This window comes from Stegodyphus dumicola, chromosome 6 (genome assembly GCF_044657685.1).
Source record: "Stegodyphus dumicola isolate Sdum_Otavi_A_Nest chromosome 6, ASM4465768v1".
Taxonomy (NCBI): Eukaryota; Metazoa; Arthropoda; class Arachnida; order Araneae; family Eresidae; genus Stegodyphus; species Stegodyphus dumicola.
The window spans coordinates 181722898-181746500 of NC_140773.1; the positions used below are offsets into that span (position 1 = coordinate 181722898).

A 23603-nucleotide genomic window follows, 5' to 3' on the forward strand; every position below is an offset into this window, starting at 1 on the left:
ACGTAAATTAAAGGAAATGGCACGACGTAATCATTTTTCCGTATGTATGTACATTTTAATGCACTTTGTTTGAAACTGAATAATTTAAAATTGTTGTATGGTTCATATGTTAATTAAACAATTATTATGATTTTGATCTTTACTATAACTTCTTTCCATCTTTCTCACGTGAATGCAAATTAGGTTTTAGAGCAAATAAACTGAAGGTTTTGACTCTTTTAGAGAGAGTTTGTGGTGTTCTCGCCGCTCTGTTAGAAATTCGACAGCTAAATCTAAAAACGATTAATCTGGCTTTTGAATTCTTTCGAAGACGATACTTTAAACTTACATACCGCAAAATTAACTGAGTCAGCTTATAGCTTTCTTATTTTGCTGTGTACTCTTAGACTATTTTATCAACGTTTAAATTTATTTGATAGTTGTTTTAAGATCTCCTCCAGTATTTCCTGAGATTTAAGACGCAGCGTTAAGTCCCTAACATGCTCTAATAAAATCTGCTAAACTTAACGTCAACATCTATATCAATAGCAAATTTATATGTCATACAAATATTTTAATTTTTATGCAGTGAATTACTACCATGTAAACTATCATGATATAAAGATTTATTTCCAAGTTTATTCAAATTCTCTAAAGTTTTTTTAATGTCTTGCATTTGTAGATTTCATTATATATTCATTCTAAATTAGACTATCTAATCTCTAACAACATAAAGTTTATTTAGTCCTTATTAGTATAAAATGATTTCCTTTTCTGTATTGGCAAAATTTTATTATTGAAAAGAAATTGAAATGCAATAGTTTACTTTAAAAATACTTAAGCACATTTTTATTGTGAACTAGTTAGATTAAATATTAGTTTCGAGAATAAATATTCACCAAAAAAAATTTTTTCACAGTTACATCATAGGTAAACTTAATTATTTTTCATTGTCGAAGTTTTCCAGTGCTTTCATAAATTTATCCAACACGTTCCATCTATCAATCGATATCCTTCGGTGCTTAAGTTGACTAAACCTTAGGCCAGATTTTTTTTCTTTCTCCGCAAGATGGATGATGGTGATTCTTGACACTTCAACGACCTTTTTTCCACTGCTATTCAACTAAACAGTTGATGTGCTTGAGTTTCAAATAACGAGAAAGAATACACGTAAAGAAATCTTGAGCATCTTAGAACGGAAAATTATGATAATTTTAGCGCTGTAAAATGGGATACTCAAAATTATGATATTGACTATATAATCTCAAATAATAACACTTTTGCGAATAATTATATGCTTAAAATATATGCAACTGTTTTTATTGCCCTATCAAATTAATACTTAGCTTATTGTTTCAAGTAAACTATTTATTTCGCATAAAAATTAGATAATTTTCCGAAGGAACAAAAAATTTAAAATTTTAGTTGAATATATAATCCTCATTTTTAAGTGATAAAAATCATTGAACAATACTGAAATTACGCTTGCTTTCAGTTAAGATTTTGTCATAAAAGAATCTCTATTTTTACAGTAGTTATTTTATTTTATGCCTGCATGGATAACGTCAAATGTGAACCAAGTTAGTACTTGCTGAATCAGCTCGGTAGTTTTAATTCAGTACAAAGATTTACAACAAGCTTCTGATATTTTCGTAGTTAATGAATATTTAAGATAAGGTATCCTGTTTAAATAAACAACTTACATGCTAAACTTCCCATTTCTAATGGTTATAACATCATACTAGGTCAGCAAAATCCTTTATAAGTTCGGTTTGAACGCCTAGCAAGTACGGTATCTTCTCCATCCTTCCAGCATGTCTTCATAGTGTAACGGATAGCACACTCGACGCGTATTCAAAAGGTTCAGGTTCGAGACCTGGCGAGGGCATTGCTCATTTATCTTCTGCGTAAAAAAAGCCTAATGCCTCTACAGTGGGCCCGAACTAGTAAAAGATGATGAATAATGATTCTTCACAACCAGTATTTGGCGATTGGAACCCCTTATTCGCAGTCGTCTTTTAAGAGGGAAATATATATTTTCTCCCTCTTTCTAGGATGCCTTCATGGTGTAACGGTTAGCACATTCGGTGCATATTCGAGAGGTCTAGGTTCGAGTCCGGGCAAGGGCATTGCACATTATTCACATTTTCGATTTCAAAGTAACATAATGACTGTACACGTTAATTACTATGTGAACAGAAGAAGCTTTGCTTACACACTGGAAACAGTGAATTAACATGGGAGATTTTGAAAGGATTTTATCATACGCCTGCTGCAAGTGGTTGGTACTTTTGGAATATCAAATGGCAAGTACATATTAACACTTTAACCGCTGAATGTTACTATCAGAAGAGATAATAAAACAGCTATACAGAAGTTCTGGCTCCAGAAGGCGAACTGCAAAGAGCAAATATCGGCAGATAATTTGACATGCTATAAAGAGCACATAAGCTTCACTTAATACCATTCAAAGAAAGGTAATGTCAGTTATGTCAATAAATATCAATAGGTGGATTTAGTTCTTTGGAAGATAGAAGCCTGGTTAACTTCATGTTCAAAATTCCTATGTTTAAACCATTTGAAGCTGAAAAACGTTGAGTACAATAGTTATAAACCGGCGATTTTTTAGAAGTAAATTTTCTCGTATTTGTCGATAAATAAAATCTAGTAATTAGTCGACCTGCTTTAGTCGGTCACACTGTTACACAGAACTTTTCTATAGTTGTAGTAAATTTTGAGAAACGACTCCATTACTTTACCAATAAAATTTGTTCAAATTCTGAAACCGGACTTTGCGTTGCTTCCCTGTAAAGGTGTATTCCTAGCTGTTTATTAGGGTAGGCAAATAAACTAACTTTGCAGGCACTATTTCATCACTTCGGTTCTGGTTCCTGCTCGCCTTCGCAATCTGGTCAACAAATGCAAGTAAACAAACATACTTCAAATTTTATTTTATAGTGCCTGCAGTTTTCTTTTACAGGCAGAAACAGCAAATTTTTGAAATAAACACATTAGATTTTAGTGGTTAGCAAATCTGATAAAACACTAAGTAACATTTCTCATCGAGAATTCTGTAAACGAATATGTGAGTAATACAATCTCTAAATAGGTCCTCTCCTTTAAACACCCTAACGTTTTATCGGACATGCTTTCTTTGCTTGGCAGATTCTTAATTTATTTCTCTGATCGAAAGCTGAGAGACAACTAAAATATAACCTCTTTCAATGGTTTAATGATTTCAACCGTTGAATGCTAGGATTTCAACTTTTCGATCCGATGGCTGAAACGATCCCTGGTGAAAGGGATTTTCATGGTTTCCTCATGTGTTTCCTTTTGGAAGTCTTTCACGGAGGCATATTTTCCCTTAGGTAGATATCCCTCGTGAGATTTGCCATATCCAATTAATCTAATATTAACTAAAGGAAAAACATCAGGGCTCAACTCACTAGAATATCAACTACCCAGAGACGTTTAAACTGCTGCCGAACAAGTTCATACTGTAAAACTTCGAATGATTACTACTGTGTTCTAGAAGAAAGAAGTTAGCGGTAATAAGACTTAAAGCGACTGGTATTTAATAAACGTTTAATAGATTTCTAGTTTAATTTCTGACGTCTCAATTCATTTATTTACCAGTGGTACCCAGTTTTAATTTTCTTCCAAAGAGGTCACAGGTCAATCTCTGGCAACAAGTACTTGACAAGAATTATTCTGACATAGAATGACAGGATACTTGTAAGAATGTAGATCATATACATCAATATATTTCTGAAGAACACTTTGCAAACACAGAGTCAAGCTGGATATATACATAGAAAATGTCTGATTCGCAGCTATCTTAACCACATTCTGTAGGCTAAAATTATGGAATTGAGAAATTCTACTGGGAAATGCAAACTATAATATAGTGACAACACGTATAATTATTCTTTCTCGTATTCCAGTATAATAACATTTCATCATTTTCCATAGATGGTCTCGGAGTACTTATACTACTACTTACTACATGCTTACATAGTACTTGGCATACGGCAATATTTGCAGCTCACAAGCACTGAGATGATCTCGAGCAGGTCAGCTGACGGCCAATGGCGTTAGTAAAGATAATCATTATTTTTATTCAGGTAGTAAGAAAGATATAGTAAAATCTTATTATAATCACGACGTTGTTCTAATCAATTAGAAATACCTCTAGAGGTGTTTTAGGCAAAATTTTAAAGTTTTTCTTCTCTTGTACTTTGTTTCTTTGAAAATCTTAAATAATCTAAAACAGTCTATATTCAGTCAATCATTTTTAATCCGTTCTCACAGAAGATGTCCGTACATTTTTTAGAAGATTTTGCTTCGCTATTAAAAAAAACTCTTATTGGTAATTTTTGTTATAACTGCATCTATATTTTTGAAAATATAAATTTTCGTTTGCTACTTGATAATTTTATTTTCATGCAAAATGGAGCTTTTAAAGAAGTAATGGATGGAAGGGTACGTTTGCGCTCTGAAGAAAGTTATTCGTATCTTGTTATTGAAAAACAATATGAAAGCCGTGTTTTTCCGATATCTAAAGCTACGATAGATAATATTGCCAACAAGAGAGGGAAAACGTCAGAGTGGCATTAAGTGGAAAATTTATTCCAAATACATATCCAAGTAAAAAACGGAATGTTTCGAATGTTGCAACGGTAAAATCTTTAATGTTAAAACAAATTCACAAAGTCAAAGAATAGTTGCAAAATCATTAAAATTCTCAGTGTTAATTATAAAAAAAGTGATAAATTCTGATTTGAATCGTGAAAAGCGAAAGAATGTAATGTGCACTCTCTTTCTCCACGACATAATGTATAAAACTCAGAATGCGCTGCAGATTTCTTTATGAGAAATGCTGAGCGGGACATAAAGGGAAAAAAGGAACAGAATAGATGAATCTCGAGTTATTTAAATGACTGCAACAAAAATAAATGCATTTATTATAATCGAAGAGGAGAAAAAATCTTAACACGTGGTTCAAAGAATTTAAAGAAAGTTTTTCAAAGGGATTTATGATTGTTGCTTGTTTTTCCTGTAACGGCAAATTAAAAATAAAGAGAATGAAGGAACGTATTAAAAACAATTCAACTTATTATAAGGAACATATTGTATACCCAAATTTCAAATATGAAATACCTTCTATTTACCCACAGTGCCCTAAATCAGTAGAATTGCATCAAGACAAAACTAGCAGCCACACGTCAAAATCCACTATTAATTTCCTAGAAAAAGTGAAACACGAAGCGTGTATCAAGGCCATACCAATTCATTCATATCCTTACTAAATCCCCTGATATATCTCCCATAGTTTTTAGCACTTTTGTACTTTTAAAAAGCTTATTATTTAATTGTCAACCTACAACTCTATGTGGACATCGGAAAGTTGTTCAAGAGGAATGTTATAAAGAAGTGGTCCCCAACCCCCGGTCCGCGGACCGGACCGATCCGTGGATCAAATGGTACCGGGCCGCGGGCTGCCCATTTCATTGAAACTGAATTTAAATTCCTAGGTTTATAACTCAAATTAAAAACATCTGTTTCATTAAAATTTTATTTATTTTAAAAAAGAGGCCCCCGAAGGTAGTGACATAATTGTTTTAATGTTTTAAAAAGTAAAAAAAAAGAATAACATCGCAACTATTTTCTCTTTCAATTAGTTTTAATAAAAAAATCAATCATCAAAACTATAAATCTCATAAATAAAACACGAAAGTTGGGCGCGAGATTTACATTAGAACTAATAATGAACTTCCTCGTCTTCTCTCTCGATCGTGACGTCACACACAACGAGTGTAGTAAGGCTTCTATAAAGAGAAGCTGACTCATCCGACATTTAGTCGCCCAAAGAAAACTTGACCATGATTATTCTCTACTGTTTTGTGTGCTTTATGCGGTTTTGTTTAAAATAATTTAGTTTCCTCTGCAATTAAAATCAGACTTTTTTAAATGAACTTTCTCGTGTTTAACAGTGCTTGGTGTACGTGTGCATTGTGTTTACTCAACTTTAACCCACAAATTAGGAAACATGAGTACGAAACAGACGTCATTAGAAAGTTTCCTTGGGAAAAACAAAGAAACATGTAACTTTTAACATACAATACCATGAGTCCTACTTGAAATATGGTTTTATCGGAAGAGGTGATTCTCACAAACCAAAACCGCTCTGCATAGTTTGCGGCGACCAGCTCTCTAATGACGGAATGAAACCTTCAAAACTTCTTCGCCACTTGAACGCCGAGCAACCTGGATTAAAAGATAAGTCTCTGGAGTATTTTGAAAGACATAAACGGGAACACGAAGGACAGAAGAAATTTATGAGGGCCACCACATCAATAAAGGATAATGCACTGAGAAGCATCATATTTGGTGGCTAACCGTATTGCTAAAGCTAAAATGCCATTCACTGTCGGTTAAGAATTAATCTTGCCCGCCACTAAAGACATTTGCCGTGAACTTCTAGGAGAGGCTGGTATGGAAAAGATAGCACATGTACCTTTGTCGGCTAGCACTGTGACTAGGCGCATTAAGGAAATAGCTGAAGACATTGAGGCTCAGTTGTTGGAGAGGATTAATGCATCGCTCCAGATTGACGAATCTACAGATATCGACAACAAGGCAATACTGTTTGTTTATGTGCGATATCTATATCAGGAGGATGTTCATGAGGATTTGTTATGTGCACTATCTTTCCCAATCAATACCACAGGAGTAGAACTGTTCAAGTCACTGGATGGTTATATATCAGGACAACTAAAATGGTCCTTTTGTGCAGACGGAGCTGCTGCCATGACTGGACGACTGTCTGGTTTAACTACTCGGATTAAGGAAGTTGCACCTGAGGGTGAAGGTATACATTGTCTCATTCACAGGGAAGTGCTAGCAAGCCGAAAAATGTAATCGGAATTTAACTGCGTATTGATTAACTGCGTATGTCGTTAAAGTTATTAACTATATCAAAGCACAAGCTCTTAACGCGCGCCTGTTTGAGCAGCTATTTGAGGAGATGGACGCAGAGTACAGATGCCTTCTATTATACACAGAAACAAGATGGTTATCCAGAGGAAAATCGCTACTCAGAGTATTCGAATTGCGAGAGCCATTGCAAAGATTTCTCTTAGAAAAGAAGTCACCGCTGGTAGCACATTTCAGTGACAAGGTATGGGTCGCCAAACTGGCTTACCTGTGTGACATATTCAACCTGCTAAATGAACTCAATCTGTGCCTTCAGGGGAAAATGACAACTGTTTTCAAGTTGGCAGACTAAGCAGTTACATTTAAAGCCAAACTGGAGTTGTGGGAACGGCGCGTGAACAGAGGCATTTTCGACATTAGCAGGGATTTTAGGCGAGAATGAGCCCGAACATTTAATCTCCCAGTTGGTGCATGATCTTTGCTTTTAAAAGGGTTCGAACGCTACTTTCCAACCACAAAATACCCACGAACTGGTAAGGAATGGACCGATTTGTCGACAAATCAGACAAATCTAACGTTCCTGTGCAAGAAGAAGATCAACTACTGGAGATTGCAAATGATGGTCTTAAAACTACGTTCGAGACGACAACTCTGTCGGTGTTCTGGATTGAATTCACGGCAGATTACCCTGAGATTGTCACCACAGCACTTAAATCCCTATTGCCATTTCCGACAACCTATCTGTGTCAAGCGGGGTTTTCTGCAGTAACAGCAACCAAAACAAAACAACGGAATAAACTATACATAAGCAACACACTTCGGAAGTCATTATCTCCGATTACCTCCAGATGGAGCCGTCTCATTGCAAAGAACAAGTTCAGGGTTCTCATTCATTTAAGGTTCTAATAAGGTAAAATGTTAAATCATTTCGTATTTTTTTTTTTTTTTGGTGTAACTGTATTTTATTTTGAAGGCATGTTTAAATACAATTAAATTAAAATTAATAAATCCAAAAAAATCTGAAAAGTTTCAGATTTTAAATTACGTCCAAAGGGGCGTTTTTTTAAGTTTTGTGTGTTACCTTTATTTATTAAATATTATGTTCTCTACACTTAAACCATACAATTCAGTTCAATAGCAATGTCGCAAAATGATTTTAAAATGAGTATATCTTTAGAATTTCCAATACACAGTTCCGCGCCCTGGAAATAAAAAGGTTTTTTCCCCCATACAGTGTTGCCATTGCTCGCTTTGAAATCCTTGAATTTGTTAATCAAAAATTCGTTAAAGTTTTATAAAAAATGAAATCGATAATAGAACAAGTTCCAAATTTCAAATTTTGTCTTCCACATGCCCATATTCGTAGGAGGATTACGTGATTCAAAATTCGATGGCTCTATGTTTCGTTGTTTTATCAAAATGCGAGAAATATACATACATTTATGCAGATTTTTCATTGTATAATTTCTTCAAATATAATTCAAGACTCTAACATTTAGTGGCAACACTTTGAAAAGTGAAATGGACATTTATAGTGATTCAACAAAAAGTCGCAGAACGAAAACAATAGTCCTTCAGGGACGAAGCCCCTTTGGACTAATAATCTAAAATATAAGCAATCAGCGCCTTCCCCAGCGGGCCGCTGTAAAATTATCAAACGTTGACCGGTCCGCGGTGAAAAAAAGGTTGGGGAACACTGGTATAAAGTACCTCTTCTGATACTATAAAAGGTTTTAGTGTCTTGGAAATTACTGGGTAAAACGATAGTGAAGAATAAAAGTTATCAGATAGAACATTTAAAACTCAAATTTTTAGGTAAAGTATTTCTTTAAATAAAATGAAAATCCTGTATAAAACTGTGCGAACAGCCTCTGTATGGCTATGTTCTCTGTAGGGCCTATGTAGCCTGTGTAACATTCCAAAAGTGAGTTTCGAAGTTTATGTGAGCCTTTGTTGTATGAATTAGTTTTATTCTATTTCATTACTTTACAGCGTCATCTCTAAAGATAATTTAAGATGCGGGAAATTCCTCGATATATTATGTTTATCTACTATACATACATAGAGGTCTTCTTATTATTTTAGAATGGTTCGTTATGGCACATGGTTTCTGCCGCCATTTTATATTTCAAATAATGCCCATTTTTGATTTAAAACCACTTCGTCTGATTCCCGCGAAATACGTATAATAAGATTCTTTTTGTGCCTGAGAGACATCAGGCTTCACGTAATCAACAATGTACTTTAAGCATGAAGGAAAATTTTTTCTTTTCTTCCTGTGACATCCTGCGTAAGCAATAAATTATTACTCAAACAAGCTCGAATTAAGTAAGTACGTGCATCTGTGTTAATTTGCACTCAAAAGAACAATAGCACTCCGTTATCACACTCGTCTTTATCAGATTTCTAGTTTCTTCTTTTCTTTTTTTACTTCTTTCTCAATTAATTATCGCTATAAAGAGCATATTTTGTAGCGAATTATGTAATGGTTTATTTTACATTTGAGCTAACATTTCAGTTTTTATTTTGCTGTGTCCTTTCCGCTCTTGGAAGCGAAAGAAGTTTGCTGATTTAATTACTGTAAAAGAAAAGGGCGAGTGGAAAGCCTTGTGAAAAAGATTTATTTCTTCTTAACTGCTGTCTGGTAACCTTTCTTACTGCCAGCAATAATTAAATTTGTAAATAGTAGCATGAGTTTAGAGAAAAAATTGGCAATCTTCTCTGTCGAAAACTGGTGTTTAAATCAAGTTTTGAATTGAATATTTGCGAGACATTTCAGCTCGCGCTTGAATTTCTTTATGCTGAGAATTTCATTTCTTATTGCCATTCCCATTACTGCATCGTTTATGCTTATCCTCTGTCATTACAGGCAGTACTGATTTTTACTACAAATTTCTTAACTATGAAACTCTTTTATTTCGGTGTACCCTGCAAATTTCCCAATACATTTAAGATTTTAATCATCAAATACAAATTTTTTTTGGACTCACCGCACTTTAATAATTATTTCTTTCTATTGCCTTCTTCTATAATCGGAAAAATATTTACACTAAGTTCCTCTTGAAAAGGGTTGCATTGTGTTCAAAATAGTTTTCATTTTGTTTATACTATCTTATCTATGTTCACTTAAGTTCTAAGTTCTGTTTCCTTTTTCGTAAATATTTCTATTTTTACAAACTGCGAATAACGTTAAATTGCAGACAAGCTGATTGCCAAGGTTTAAATTATAGGAGAAGTTGGATTAAACTTCTAGTTCTAAAATATATCTGTATTTGGTGATATAAGTACATGCAGTGTGGTCTAGATGTTATTTCACCTTTATGTAGCCAGATATTTGAAATCGATAAACTTTACCCAAGAGAATATTAAACTGCAAAATATGGTATCTGAGATCTTATTGCCATTCCCATTACTGCATCGTTTATGCTTATCCTCTGTCATTACAGGCAGTACTGATTTTTACTACAAATTTCTTAACTATGGAACTCTTTTATTTCGGTGTACCCTGCAAATTTCCCAATACATTTAAGATTTTAATCATCAAATACAAATTTTTTTTGGACTCACCGCACTTTAATAATTATTTCTTTCTATTGCCTACTTCTATAATCGGAAAAATATTTACACTAAGTTCCTCTTGAAAAGGGTTGCATTGTGTTCAAAATAGTTTTCATTTTGTTTATACTATCTTATCTATATTCACTTAAGTTCTAAGTTCTGTTTCCTTTTTCGTAAATATTTCTATTTTTGCAAACTGCGAATAACGTTAAATTGCAGACAAGCTGATTGCCAAGGTTTAAATTATAGGAGAAGTTGGATTAAACTTCTAGTTCTAAAATATATCTGTATTTGGTGATATAAGTACATGCAGTGTGGTCTAGATGTTATTTCACCTTTATGTAGCCAGATATCTGAAATCGATAAACTTTACCCAAGAGAATATTAAACTGCAAAATATGGTATCTGAGGTTTTAAAGGAAGGGTAATTATGGTTAAAGAAGACATAGAAGAAATCTTCGACTTAGAAAATGAAAAACATGCCTCAGAAAGTGAATCAGATAATGCATTTGAAAGTGAATTCATGGGTATTTTGCTGAATAATCAATCTAAAAGTATTGAAACCTTAATCATATATCACGGGATTAAAAGGAGATAACATTTGGGCTTAATATGAGATTAAAAAATGAATGAAATATGGCTTGCAGTGTGTTCAAAATAAATTTAGACAAATGAAAAATAAGCAGAATTTTTATTGCTGGGAGAAATAGCTTGAAAAAACTGGTGATCGAAGGAAACCTTAAACGGAACGAAGAAACTATTAAGGAAAACTGTCTCGTCCCACGTTAGCCATAAGGAGGCTAACGTGGGACGAGACAGTTTTCCTTAAGTTAAACTCCCATCCAGCCAACCCGAGATTTGAACCCATGTCCCACTTTCCGGTGAGCTTGCGTTTCTGAACTTTTAATTCGATTTAGCTTTCTAATTGCAGTTAGTAAAATAAATTACTTATTGCTTTCATTATTTTTTTACTTTGCGATACATTCAATCCGTAGCCAGACATTTATTATCACATAAAATGTGTACTCTTTTTTATAGCGCTGAAATTAGTATGATATGAGACATAATTTATATATACGTGAGTTACAAAAGCCTTTTGTATTATGGCTTAATATTTCAATGATTGACAACAAAATTCAACTTCCATATTTTCCAAACTACATTTCGAAAAGTTTGAAAGTCATTCCAATTTTTAAAATTAGAAAATTAAAATTGTACTATGCCGCCAAATCTAGTTATTTTTTACAGTTTTAATTATTTACCTGTACAACATTAGCAGCTACATTTTCCATTATTATGTGTCTCTATATAAGCAGATTCACACACACACACATATATATATACACTCATGTTCAAAATTATCCTTACATGCATGAATTCACGGATTTCTCAGAAAATGTGAATTTTATTGGAAGGGTACACAACATCAAAATGCTTAAATACAAAGCAGAAAATTTTAAAAGCATTTCATAAGATATAAATCTGTAGCACGAAAAATGTAAATGGTATTAATACATGGTAAATTGTTACAAGGAGAGCTCAAGGGAAAAAATACTTCAGTTAAAAAAAATTAAGACTTACGAATTTAATATGGAATGTGATCTTACCTGATTGGAAAACACATATTACAACGCGTTTTAATGCTGGCAATACCTAAGCTGGCATTAGCTTGTTGTTTCACTCCTTCAAAAATGAAATTATCGAAAAATTTGTATGTCTAGGAGGAGGATGTCTCCGCTGAGCTGCTTTTACAAGGTAGTCCCTAACTTTTCTCTATAGGGTTAAAATCAGGTGGTATTGCTGGCCACGTATTTGCTCAATGTCTTCACTTTCAAGGAACTCGTCCAAAAAGATTTGCTCAATGTTAACAAGCATTATCATCCATAAATACAATGTTACATCCACATGAACCTCTGAAGAACCATGAGGTTCTAAGACCTCATCCCGACATTTGTGGCCGGTCACAGATCCTCCGTTGAAAACATATATTAGCGTATGTCCATCTATCGATATGCCTCCCCATTCCATCACAGAGGCACTGTAGAAAAGGCTATGTTCTATAGTGTTTGAAAGACGATTTCGAGTTCCTGACTCCTTGCAGATGTAAATATACTTAGAATCAAATATTAAACTAAAATTTGACTCGGAATGTCTTTCACTCAGTGCTAACATGGGACCATTGTTGTTCACTTCAGTTCTGATTTTCTTTGCTCCAATTAAAGCGATCCCTTTTCTGTTGTGAAGACAATGAAACATGTGCCCTTAGTTTTTTGGCATGAAAGCTGTTTTCGTTTTCTGTGTGCAGTTTACCATAATACAACTGTTTCGGTGACGACCGCAAACTCTGAACTTAGCTGCCGACCAATAAACTTCCTGTTACGATGGGCAGTTATTGCCAGATATCTATCTTGAAAAGCAAATTTTAATTCCTTTACGATCTTGTTCAGAGCTCTTGACAACAGTTTCAAATTTTAAAATTGTTTCCATAGACTACAGACTATCTGGCTTAAAATATTCACTCATCTTACTGCTCTTATTGTCTGCCCTTCTTCTAAAGGGCCGATGATTCGCCACCCACAAGTTCTTCCGAATGATACTTCGGAGCCATAACAAATCGTTTTGAGTTCTTGCACACCTAAATCAAACGCTGTAATACAGAAATTCCCTCATGTATTTACTTTGAGCAAACGGCTTTATTCACTGTCAGATGACGTGGCACCTTGATTTCCCTGCTAAAAATGCCCCGTAGAAACCCATCAAATTTTTTTACGGGGAATTGGCCTACGGGTACCCGTACAGCTCTGTGGGTACCCGTAGGCCAAATCCCCGTAAAAACCCACAGACAGAAACCCGTACAACTGTACGGGTACCCGTAGGCCAAATCCCCGTAAAAACCCATAGAAAGAAACCCGTACGGTTGTACGGGTACCCGTAGGCCAAATCCCCGTAAAAACCCATAGAAAGAAACACGTACTGTTGTACGGGTACCCGTAGGCCAAATACCCGTAAAAACCCATAAAAAGAAACCTGTACGTTTGTACGGGTACCCATAGGCCGAAAACCCGTAAAAACCCATAGAAAGAAACCTGCACGGCTGTATAGGTACCTGTAGGCGAAATACCCGTAAAAAACCTGTAAACGGAAACCCGTACGACTGTACGGTTACGAGTAGGCCAAATCTCTGTAGAACTGTAGGCACTATAAACAAAATCCCAGTAAAAACCCATAGCCAAAAATCAAAACTTTATATGCATATCCATTGGCCAAATTTCCATTAAAAAAATGGATATTCCGTAGGTCTATGCCTTGTAAAAACCAGTAAACAAAAGCATGTACACCTATACAGGCACCCATACGCCAAATCCTGAAAAACCACTACACAAAAATCCACAATAGGTACCTTATTTAAATAATAGGTACCTTACAAATAATAGGTACCTTACAAACACACAATAGGTACCTTACAAAAATCCAATAAAGGTACCTCTTGGAAAAATCGCTGCACAAAACCCATAAACAGAACCAATAGCATTATACCATAGTGGAGTATCTATACATAGAATCGTACATAGAACGGGTATCCATATACAGAATCCCTATAAAAAAAATACACAAAAATAGAACTGTAAATCAAATTTCCATAAAAACATAAACCAGCAGAAGTACATCATTAGCACTGATGAAATGTACAGAACTAAATTGCGGAGAAAGCATGTAAAGTAATTTTAAATAAAACTCAATGCGAATAAATAAAAATTTTAAAATATCTAGAAGCCTACGAGCCCGTCCTTCTTAATGCACGTCAATATCTATAAACATATTACAAAATATTTATATAAATTCTCTTTACAAAATTTTAAACTACCTTTATATAATTCTGAAAATAAAATGAATAGAAAGATAATAACCAAAGTCATGATTCACAACCATCGAATGATATATGTACATATATATATGTAAGAAAAATAAGTAATATGCAAAAGATTAAATTAGCAGCGTAAAATTAATTTTCCTTCTCTATTCTAAAAACAGTAATCTTTCTGCACTGTATCATTTGGAGATTAATTCATGTCATATGACTCTTACATAATTTGATGTTGTAAAAGAAACTAAAACTCAAACAGCCAATAGTAATTTTACAGCAGTATTAACTATCAAAGAAGAGTAAAAATGCATCGAGAACCAAAATTAACTCGGTCTGAATTAAGATTTCACCCTTAACGTAACGCATTTGCTTTTTACGCTTTGTATTAGCTGGATTGCAGTCTGTCTGCTCCTTGTTTCTTACTACACATTTATCAAAAATGTTAATTTTTGGAATAGGCATAAATAATGTGCCAACTTGTTTGTGGCTGCAACATATTTGCTGAAAGAAAAGTTGAATTAAATCTACCTCGACTGCCAAATTTCTTATTCATTGTGGATTGGAGTTTCAACATCTCTAAGCAATCAAAATTCTTGCTGTTCATTACGGATTCAGCTGCTTGTATTCGACTACAGAATCTATTACATATATATATAATATCATTTCATTTGATGGTTGCGAATTATTACTTTGACTGTATATATATTATTGATTTCATTATAAATATATACATATAGTACTGTACCTCACTGCATATATTTGTATTTCAGTTCTTTAATTGGGAAATTAAACAATTGTATTTAATCACATCAGCTTGTTTAACAATTTGATACCTAATGAGAAATGTATTGCCAAAGGATGGTACTTTCTAGCATCTGCTTAAATTTTAAGTTACTTACAATGCACTAAACCAAATTAAAAAACAAAACTAGAAGAAACCCAAATTTTCAGGAAGAGAAACATTATTAACAAGCAAGCAAAAAGAATACGGGACTTGCGAATTAGAAACTTAACATAGAGTTCAAATTTAGCATACTTGCTATCCCCTTAAAGCTCGCTTACCGATGATAGTAACACCCTGCAGCTTATTATGACATGAATACACATAGATGTTTTGCGTGGAAGAAAGGATGAATCCAAGAATATAATGTAGTGAAGAAATAATAATATACAAACACTGTGTCGACCCCTTATTACAATACTTTGAATGTTACCTGTATCTCTCAAAAGATAAATGAAACATGAAGATAACATATAATAAACTTAATAGTACCCAAAATACAATAAATTATATTGTAACAAAATGAATTTAAAAAAATTTACAAGTTTCAACAAATACCAATTCTCAACGCACATTTCGGGAATTAAGAAAATATCTCATAGCGTATAATGTTTTATTCCGTATCTCACTTTTAGTGCTATATAATCTTCCACGGATTTTATATAAATAAAATCTATAACATAATGGGTATTTATAGTATATGTAGTTCTTGATGTAAAAAAGATAAACTTTCGTACTATAAAAATTCCATCTATGTGAATAAGTATGAATATACTCATATACACATAATTATACTAAATAACTAATTTAATGAAACTAAATTCCTATAGAAAAATGGGGAAAGTGCAGAATTGCCCACTGCTTGGCGTGTTTTTAAGAATTGCACATACTCGGTATCCATGTACACATCGACCTATTTTCACTTAAAAAAACATCGCAGAATTGCTCAAAAATGCCATTGTGCACTCCTTTGACTTTATTCATGTACACATCAACCTATTTTCACTTTAAAAGTCAAAAGAAAATTGACAAAAGTCCAATTCCTTTTACTTTTGTACAAAGTGCCAAATAAATTAGTGGGCGATTCTGCACTTTACCCGAAAAAATATATAAAAATACTATTTACCTATATATATTAATAATTTTTTATTACACAAGGTTTTTCATATATCATCTAAAGGGAACGTAAATTTAATTAAAGCGATGCATTATTGGAATAAATTTGAGTCAGTGTTTTAGGTGCAAGTTATTTAGATTTCTATTGTAGAAAGAATACTTGAAATAATGTATAGAAATATTATTTTGAACCATAAAAATTCTCAATAGTAAAATTTAAAGTACTGAAAAGGTAGCTATTGTTTTTGACAGTAGATTATATAATATAAAAATACCTCATGCTGAGCATTTTCTGAAATTACAATGCTAAATGAAATTGATATAGTGCAGTATTTAGCAATAATAACTTTTTGTAAACAAATGTGGCTATATTCGCTTAATTCTAATGACAGTAATTCTAATGATACAGTAATTCTAATAATAAGTAATTCAGTAATGACAGTAATTCTAATGATAATTCTAATGATGTAATTCTAATGACAGTAATTTTAACTGCATTTGTATAAGGCTGTACAGAAGATTTATTTATATGGGTTTTCGTACGCAGAGAACAACCGGATTCCCTGTGGAAGTGATTCCGAAAATAATGTTTAAATATTACTCTAACTATATTTGAAAGCAATGCTGTAACAGTGCCCTTATAAGACTCATGATCCGAAATGCTTTGGTTTTAAATGTCTCGTAAAAACTTTCAATTACTTCTGCAAAATTCATACCCACGTAAAAATTACTACACCGAAGTCAATTGAATATACAGCAAAACGCTCCTAAAACAATCAACTCCACAATTCGAGATAATGCGAGTTTCCTGTAGCCTGACAAAACTATGAATGATTTTTAAGTCCTGTTATTTAATTATTGTCCTGACAAATGTGCCATTATCAGAGGTGGTCATTTAAGAAAATAACCACTATATGTGTGTGTGTGTGTGTGTGTGATTATGGCAAAGCCTCGAGGGCTATCTGCCTAAAGGGAGGGATGCCTTTCGTGGAGGACTTTCTAAGGGAAACTGGCTCGTATACACGTTACACATGGGGAAAACCACGAAAACGCCCATGCAGCCAGCCCGTTCGCGGGATTCGAACCTCGGACCGAACTACCAGTGTTCAGCGACTTTACCGCTCGGCCGCTGGTGGGCCCTAACCACTATATGAGGTTTCAACTAAATGTAATTTTTTTCAAATAAATAATTCACTTTTTATACTCTCAAGACTAGTACATTTAATATTACATAAATCTTATTCACAAATCTACTTCTATTTCAAAAACAATTTATGAAAAACACATTTGAAATTTTCTTCATCAAACTAATAATAATGAAAATTAAAGTATGCATAAAAATGATTATATGTGTTTTAACAAAATAGCACAAAATATTTAATGTAAAAATGTGGTTCTAGTCTCATACTTGTAAAGATAAATAGACCAAAAAGAAAAAACAATGTAAGCTACTATGATCATCTAAATTTTCACATAATTTTAGTAGTGGGAAAAAGATTCCTTAAGCTTGTATGTCTTGTCTACCCCATTCAATAAGTAATAAACACATTAAATACTTCAATGTTTATTTCATTAATAAAACTTACCTTTTTTGCTCGCGAAATATAATTAGTACATTTTTTAAAACATAAAAAAACATTCTTTTTGCTCGGCCACATCACATTAGTCGAAAAATTCAAAATTGAATCATGCAAGATCATTTTTAAGATCATCATGCAAGATCATTGTAAGGTATGCTCAAATTTATTAGTACATAATATTCAAATGATAAAGCATCTACATGAACAAGCTTTAAAAAAGTATTTCTAAACTGTAATCAAAAAAATAAATTTTCCAAAATACAGTTTCAGTAGAATGCAAAAACTACATTTCTGCATCTGCACGCTGAAACAAATTATCAAGCCTGAAATTATCACTTTTCAGTCTTTAAGCACATTGTTTTTCAGGATAAAAGTAAAGATGGAAAATCAATTTCACGCTCAGAAACTCCATTTCACAACTAGTCAGTTATCAGCAACGTTCTCTCAAACATTAGACACGATTACACGTGCATGGCTTTAGTGGTATATTCATAGTCAGTGCTGGTATTTTATTATTTATTACTAATTTCTAAACAGTAAAACATAGTAAAATTTGTAATACAGTAAATCCTAGTAAATAATGTATTGCATTACTACAACCACGAAGAAAATAACACCACCATCACACAACAATAACTAGAGCGGCGCCATATTGCTTGTTTGGGAAACTTCTGAGAGTGGGAGAGCGAGGGGGAATTTTTTTCTTCACGTCAGCGTTAACAGGGAGAAACGTTTTGCGACTGTGAATGAACTTGTTCGCGTTAAAGAGATGTTGGTTGATACCGGTGTTTATTTGTAATATCAGAAATGTAAGTGCTTATGTGTGTGTATTCAGAGAACCAACTCGTAGCAAAAACCACCTCCCTAAGACGACCGCCTCTGAAAGAAACCAGTATTTCTGAAAACATAAGTATACTTTGGTATTGAATATTCCCTCTGTAAGGCGACCATTCCCAAAGAAAATTCTGCAAGTGTGTCTGGTCGCCTTAGAGAGATTCATTCCGTAGATGCAATCTCCCTAAGACGACCACCTCTAAAAGATAAACGTATCTCTGAGAACGTGAGTATCTATTGGTATTGAGCATCACCTCTCTAAGGCGACCACTTGCAAAGATGAATTTTTATTTGCGGCTGGTAGCCTTGGAGAGACCTCGTTGTGTGTGGTGTATATGATTACTGTTATTGTTTACGAAAAAAAAATTTTTAATAAAAAAAATAGCATATTTAGTAAAAACCCTCTCTAAAACGACCACCTGCGTTTACAGGTTACTCTGGTGGTCTTAAAGAGATCATATTTTCATTCTGTTAATTTTATTGTTTACAAGAAGTCTATTAACGTCAGATAAAAAAATAGCACAAACCCATATAAACCAACAGAATATTTATTATTATATTGATACCAGTAAGAAAACCAGCAAAAGTCAATATAAACCTATACAAACCAGTACAAAGTTCTGCCATTGAATGTTGGTTGTATGGGTGTCAATTGATAACAGTAAGAAAAACCCACAGAGATCAATAGAAACCAGTAAAAGTCAATAGAGACCATCAAAAATTCTATAGGTACCAGTAGAAAGTTTTACTGGTTTCTATGGGTCATTTTGAAACCAGTAAAAAAAAACCCACAGAGACCAACAGAAACCAGTAAAAGTCAATAAAAACCCATAAAATCTTATGGGTACCCATAAAAAGTTTTACTGGTTTCTATGGGGCATTTTTAGTAGAGTTGCATATCAAAAATTGTTTGATTACATACTGTTAATTAGAGTTGTCTTTTACATATTCTATGCAAAAACATCAATTATGTATTTCATGGTATACCATCATTTTTGTGTATTTAAAGATACATTTGGTCGCGAGTGTGTGTGTATATACAGGGTGTTTCAGCAAATCGGTTACAGACTTTCAGGAGAGTTAGAGTATATTTAGACGATGAAAATTCACATAGCATTGAATGATCGGAAACGCTTTCTTGGGGCTGAAGTGATGACATAAAACACAAAAAAGAAAGGTCACGAACAGTGTGACAAGAAAACTTTTATTTAGTACAGCAGAAACCAACAAATAAGAAGAGAAACAGACAACGATAGTCATTAATGGTGTTCGAAATTACGACCTATTACAGTGATGCAGGTCTCACATCTCCGGCGCATGGAGGATCTCTATCACGCTTGGAAGATCGCATGGATGATGCATGACTCACGGTTCCTGAATCATGTTTTTATACCTTTAGTTAATCTGCATGTAACTGTTGTAGAATTATAAACAATTTAAAAGATGTTTAAGTTCTACTCAGCCTAACGAAGTCGCCATTTGTTTATATTTTAAACTCTTAGTAGAATAGTGAATTGAGTCAATTGGTGCACCACGTTCATGTCTTTTTGCTGAATTTTACCGAAATCTGACTTTGAATTTTGTACACCGAAAATTTTGTCTTTCTGTCTGTTAGCCGAATTACTTGGTTTGGCGTAGAAACTCTAAATTTAATTGCGAAATTTGTTTTTAACTGTATTTCGTGTTTCATATTTTCCTCTATTTTACAAATTTTTATGAAAATCTCTTGAGTTGTGCATTTTAGTCTTGCCGGGAAGTGAGAACTAAATTGATCGAATGAGAAATATATCACTAATGAAGTTCGGGAAAATAAGTTTAAATGAAGTGCAGCAAAAAAATTTGTATAATTTAATAGGCCGTACAAGAAAGTCATGTAGTGTCCACATCAGTTATTTTTATTTCAAATTTGCATCATACAGACACTAGTAGAAAGAGCTACTAGCACTGCAGTATAATCCATTGATTGAATGCCTTATATTTAAAATTATTTATTGTACATAAACCATTATATAACGAAACGGAGTTTTTGCTGAACTTCTTTCTAGAATGAGAATTCCTCGGAATTTTTTTTTATCATTCATTGAATTTCTTGAAAATTAGTGATTTATTCAAAATCTATTAATGATCAAAGAAAAACTTTTTTAGTTAAAACGAAAGAAACTCACTAAACAACTAACTGAACGTGAAAAAAGTACTCTCAGCGTAAATGACATAACGAACGGATGTGTACTTTTTTCATCCTTCAGGCGCTACCTCATCTTAAATTTTCTTTCTTTTAAGTGGCATTTGATTGATGTCCACGCGGGGAGAAGAATGAAAGGTTTTTGGTAATAAATTTTTTTTAAAGATATTTTTCTTTAGTCGGTATAGAATTGAAAACCACACGACCCACTCTCAGACGGGAAAAAAAATGCTCCTGGAACCAATGACAAAGAAAAATGCACAAAGAAACATTCAGGCTGAGAAATTCTTTATATATGAAAATTCTTTTAAAAGAACACCGTTTTTATAGTCACGTAGCAATCATCGATTCCGCAAAACTTGCTTTGTTTATGGCTGTAGAACTATGTAAATATATTTACACATATAAATTTCTAGAACTGGCGTTTGCTGCAATGCCTTATTGTTATGTAAAAAAATATTTCTACATGATATATGCATCTCATAAAAAATAGTTCTAAATAGAACGGAAAATAACTAAAGTTTTAAATCAAATTTGCAGAAATAAACTTCTCTTCTATGCTATGTTGCATAGAAAATAGAATATAAAATAAAGACTTATCACGAAAGCCTTAAACATGAGAAAGATCAAAAACTCTTATGGCGGAAAGAAAATTATTTATGTAGCTAGTGTATAACTTTAATGCATACAGGGTGAACCAGGAACATGCCTATACATTTACATCATGTAGATAGTATTATGACTAGGAAAAATTAGATACTGTAAAATCCCTAAATCAATCTGGGTAATGATTAGTTCCAATTTAGACACCCTGAGAGGGCATTGCTTATTTTTCATCTCTCCTGTTCCAAAATAACCTAATGACTCTATAGACTCATATTTGAAATGAAAAGAATGAAGTTTCAAATTTAATATATAATTCAACTTTTCCCTCTACAACGCATAACAATGCATTACATTTACGTAAAATGTTTAGCCTTGCTTTTTAGCCACCCCATAATTAAAATATTAATAGGTTGGTTATTAAGTGAAATTAAAAGAAAGTCTAAAATATAAATTTTTACCCGTAAATAAATAGAAGTTCGAGAAGATGAAAGTCCAGTTTCATTTCAAAACACTACATATTCAAAACTTTTGTGTAAAACGCGAAAGCCTGCAGGGTGATCCAGAACTCATGGAAGAAATTTTAAAGGATAGTTGTGCACACTGCAACAAATATTTTTCGTACAAATCGGCGCAAGTAACGAGCTGAGGCACAAACGCAAGGAATAAGACATGAAAGTAAAATACAATTTTTTTTGCCTATAGCGTTGTTGACAAGTGTTTCTTTAGAACAATAGCTTACAATAGCTGTCTAAAGGATTTTAACTGTACTTTCAAGTTTGCAAGTTCGAAAAACCAAATCTGTTATTGAAAAGCGACTAAACATCATTAGAGTACTTGAGGGTGGTAGTCTTTCGGAAAATGCAGTACGAATATTCTCAAGATATTAAATGACGAAGTCCTCAAAACATTTGAGAATCAACATATTTTAAATATCTTCGTATATCCTGGACATAGCGAATTGACAAGGACAGTCATCGGATATCCATTTATGAAGTTTTTAGGACATCTGAGAAACAACACGTTCAGGACATCTTCGCACATCCGAGGACACAACGATTTAAACAGGATGTCCTGTCGATGTTCAGCTACGAAGATCTCAGATCATCCGAGAATCAGCATTCTCATGATATCTCAGTATGTCCCATTATAGTGTAAAGTCAATAGGCCATGTTCAGGACATTCTGTGCAAGGAAAAAGTTGATGAGTTCAGGTTTTCAATGTCGCATGTGGATTTCGGGAGAAGAAGCTTAAACATAGCAGCCGCGTTCTTATTTTGTAATTTAATATTTGTTTCGTAACTAATTTAAACACGTTTAGATTGCGAGCTGGCGATTGACGACAACAGTTGTTTAAGAATGAAATTACACTTTATTAGTCAGTATTACTCAAGACAGCTCCAAAAAAACACTCTTTCAGAAGTTGAAAAACTACGACAAACACGCTGAAACAATCAGCACCACAGCAGGCTATCAAGCTTTAACGGTGAATGCAGTTTCAAGGCAAAACACTAGAGTACAGCTCCCGACTCGGTTCGATCGTTCTCAGAACTCAACGTACTTCTCGAGACTCTCTACGCTGCAACCCGCGATGCATTCGACGATACACAGGAGTACAGTTCCCAACTCGACTCGGTCGTTCTCGGAGTTCAACACACTCTAAGATAAAACTCGACGATACACTAAGAGACTGTTTGACACTAGACTGACTATCAACTCGCTAGACGAGACACTGATTAACTGACTCACTCTACTTTCACTGCTACTTTGCGTGCAGGCAGGTTTTATGTAGCTTTTGGGCTGCCTTCGAGAACATTCTGGTTCAAACCGGTAAGAATTCGTTCTAGAAAGTTCTCCATCCATATATGGCATGTCGCCAATTTTGTCGCAAATGGGCAATTTCTTGCCGAATCTGGCAACCCTAAAATAGCCTTGCGGAGAAGGTATCTTACTGCGGCTGGACATTTCGCAACAGTATGTTCAGTTTCTCTTGATATATTAGTTTTTTCGTAATTTCAAGCTGAATTTCAAGCAAATAATGTTATAGCTAATTTTACGTAGATTATTTCTACCGCTTTGTGTTCTTAAACACTTAGCTGCACATGAAAAGCGAATTCGTCTGGCAGTCTAAGAAAGTTAACCCAGTGTTTAGCTTAAGGGTAATTAGGGT

The 23603-nt window shown here is 33.6% G+C and overlaps 1 long non-coding RNA gene across 1 annotated transcript in view; it reads right to left on the reverse strand.

Annotated features, from left to right (window-relative positions):
- Window positions 1-790: 790 nt before the first annotated feature.
- Window positions 791-23603, reverse strand: part of LOC118206134 (uncharacterized) — a 114296-nt gene continuing 91483 nt past the window's right edge. Inside the window, exon 3 of the long non-coding RNA XR_004761143.2 lies at window positions 791-1168. This is a non-coding gene — a long non-coding RNA (uncharacterized LOC118206134). The remainder of the gene's footprint in view (window positions 1169-23603) is intronic.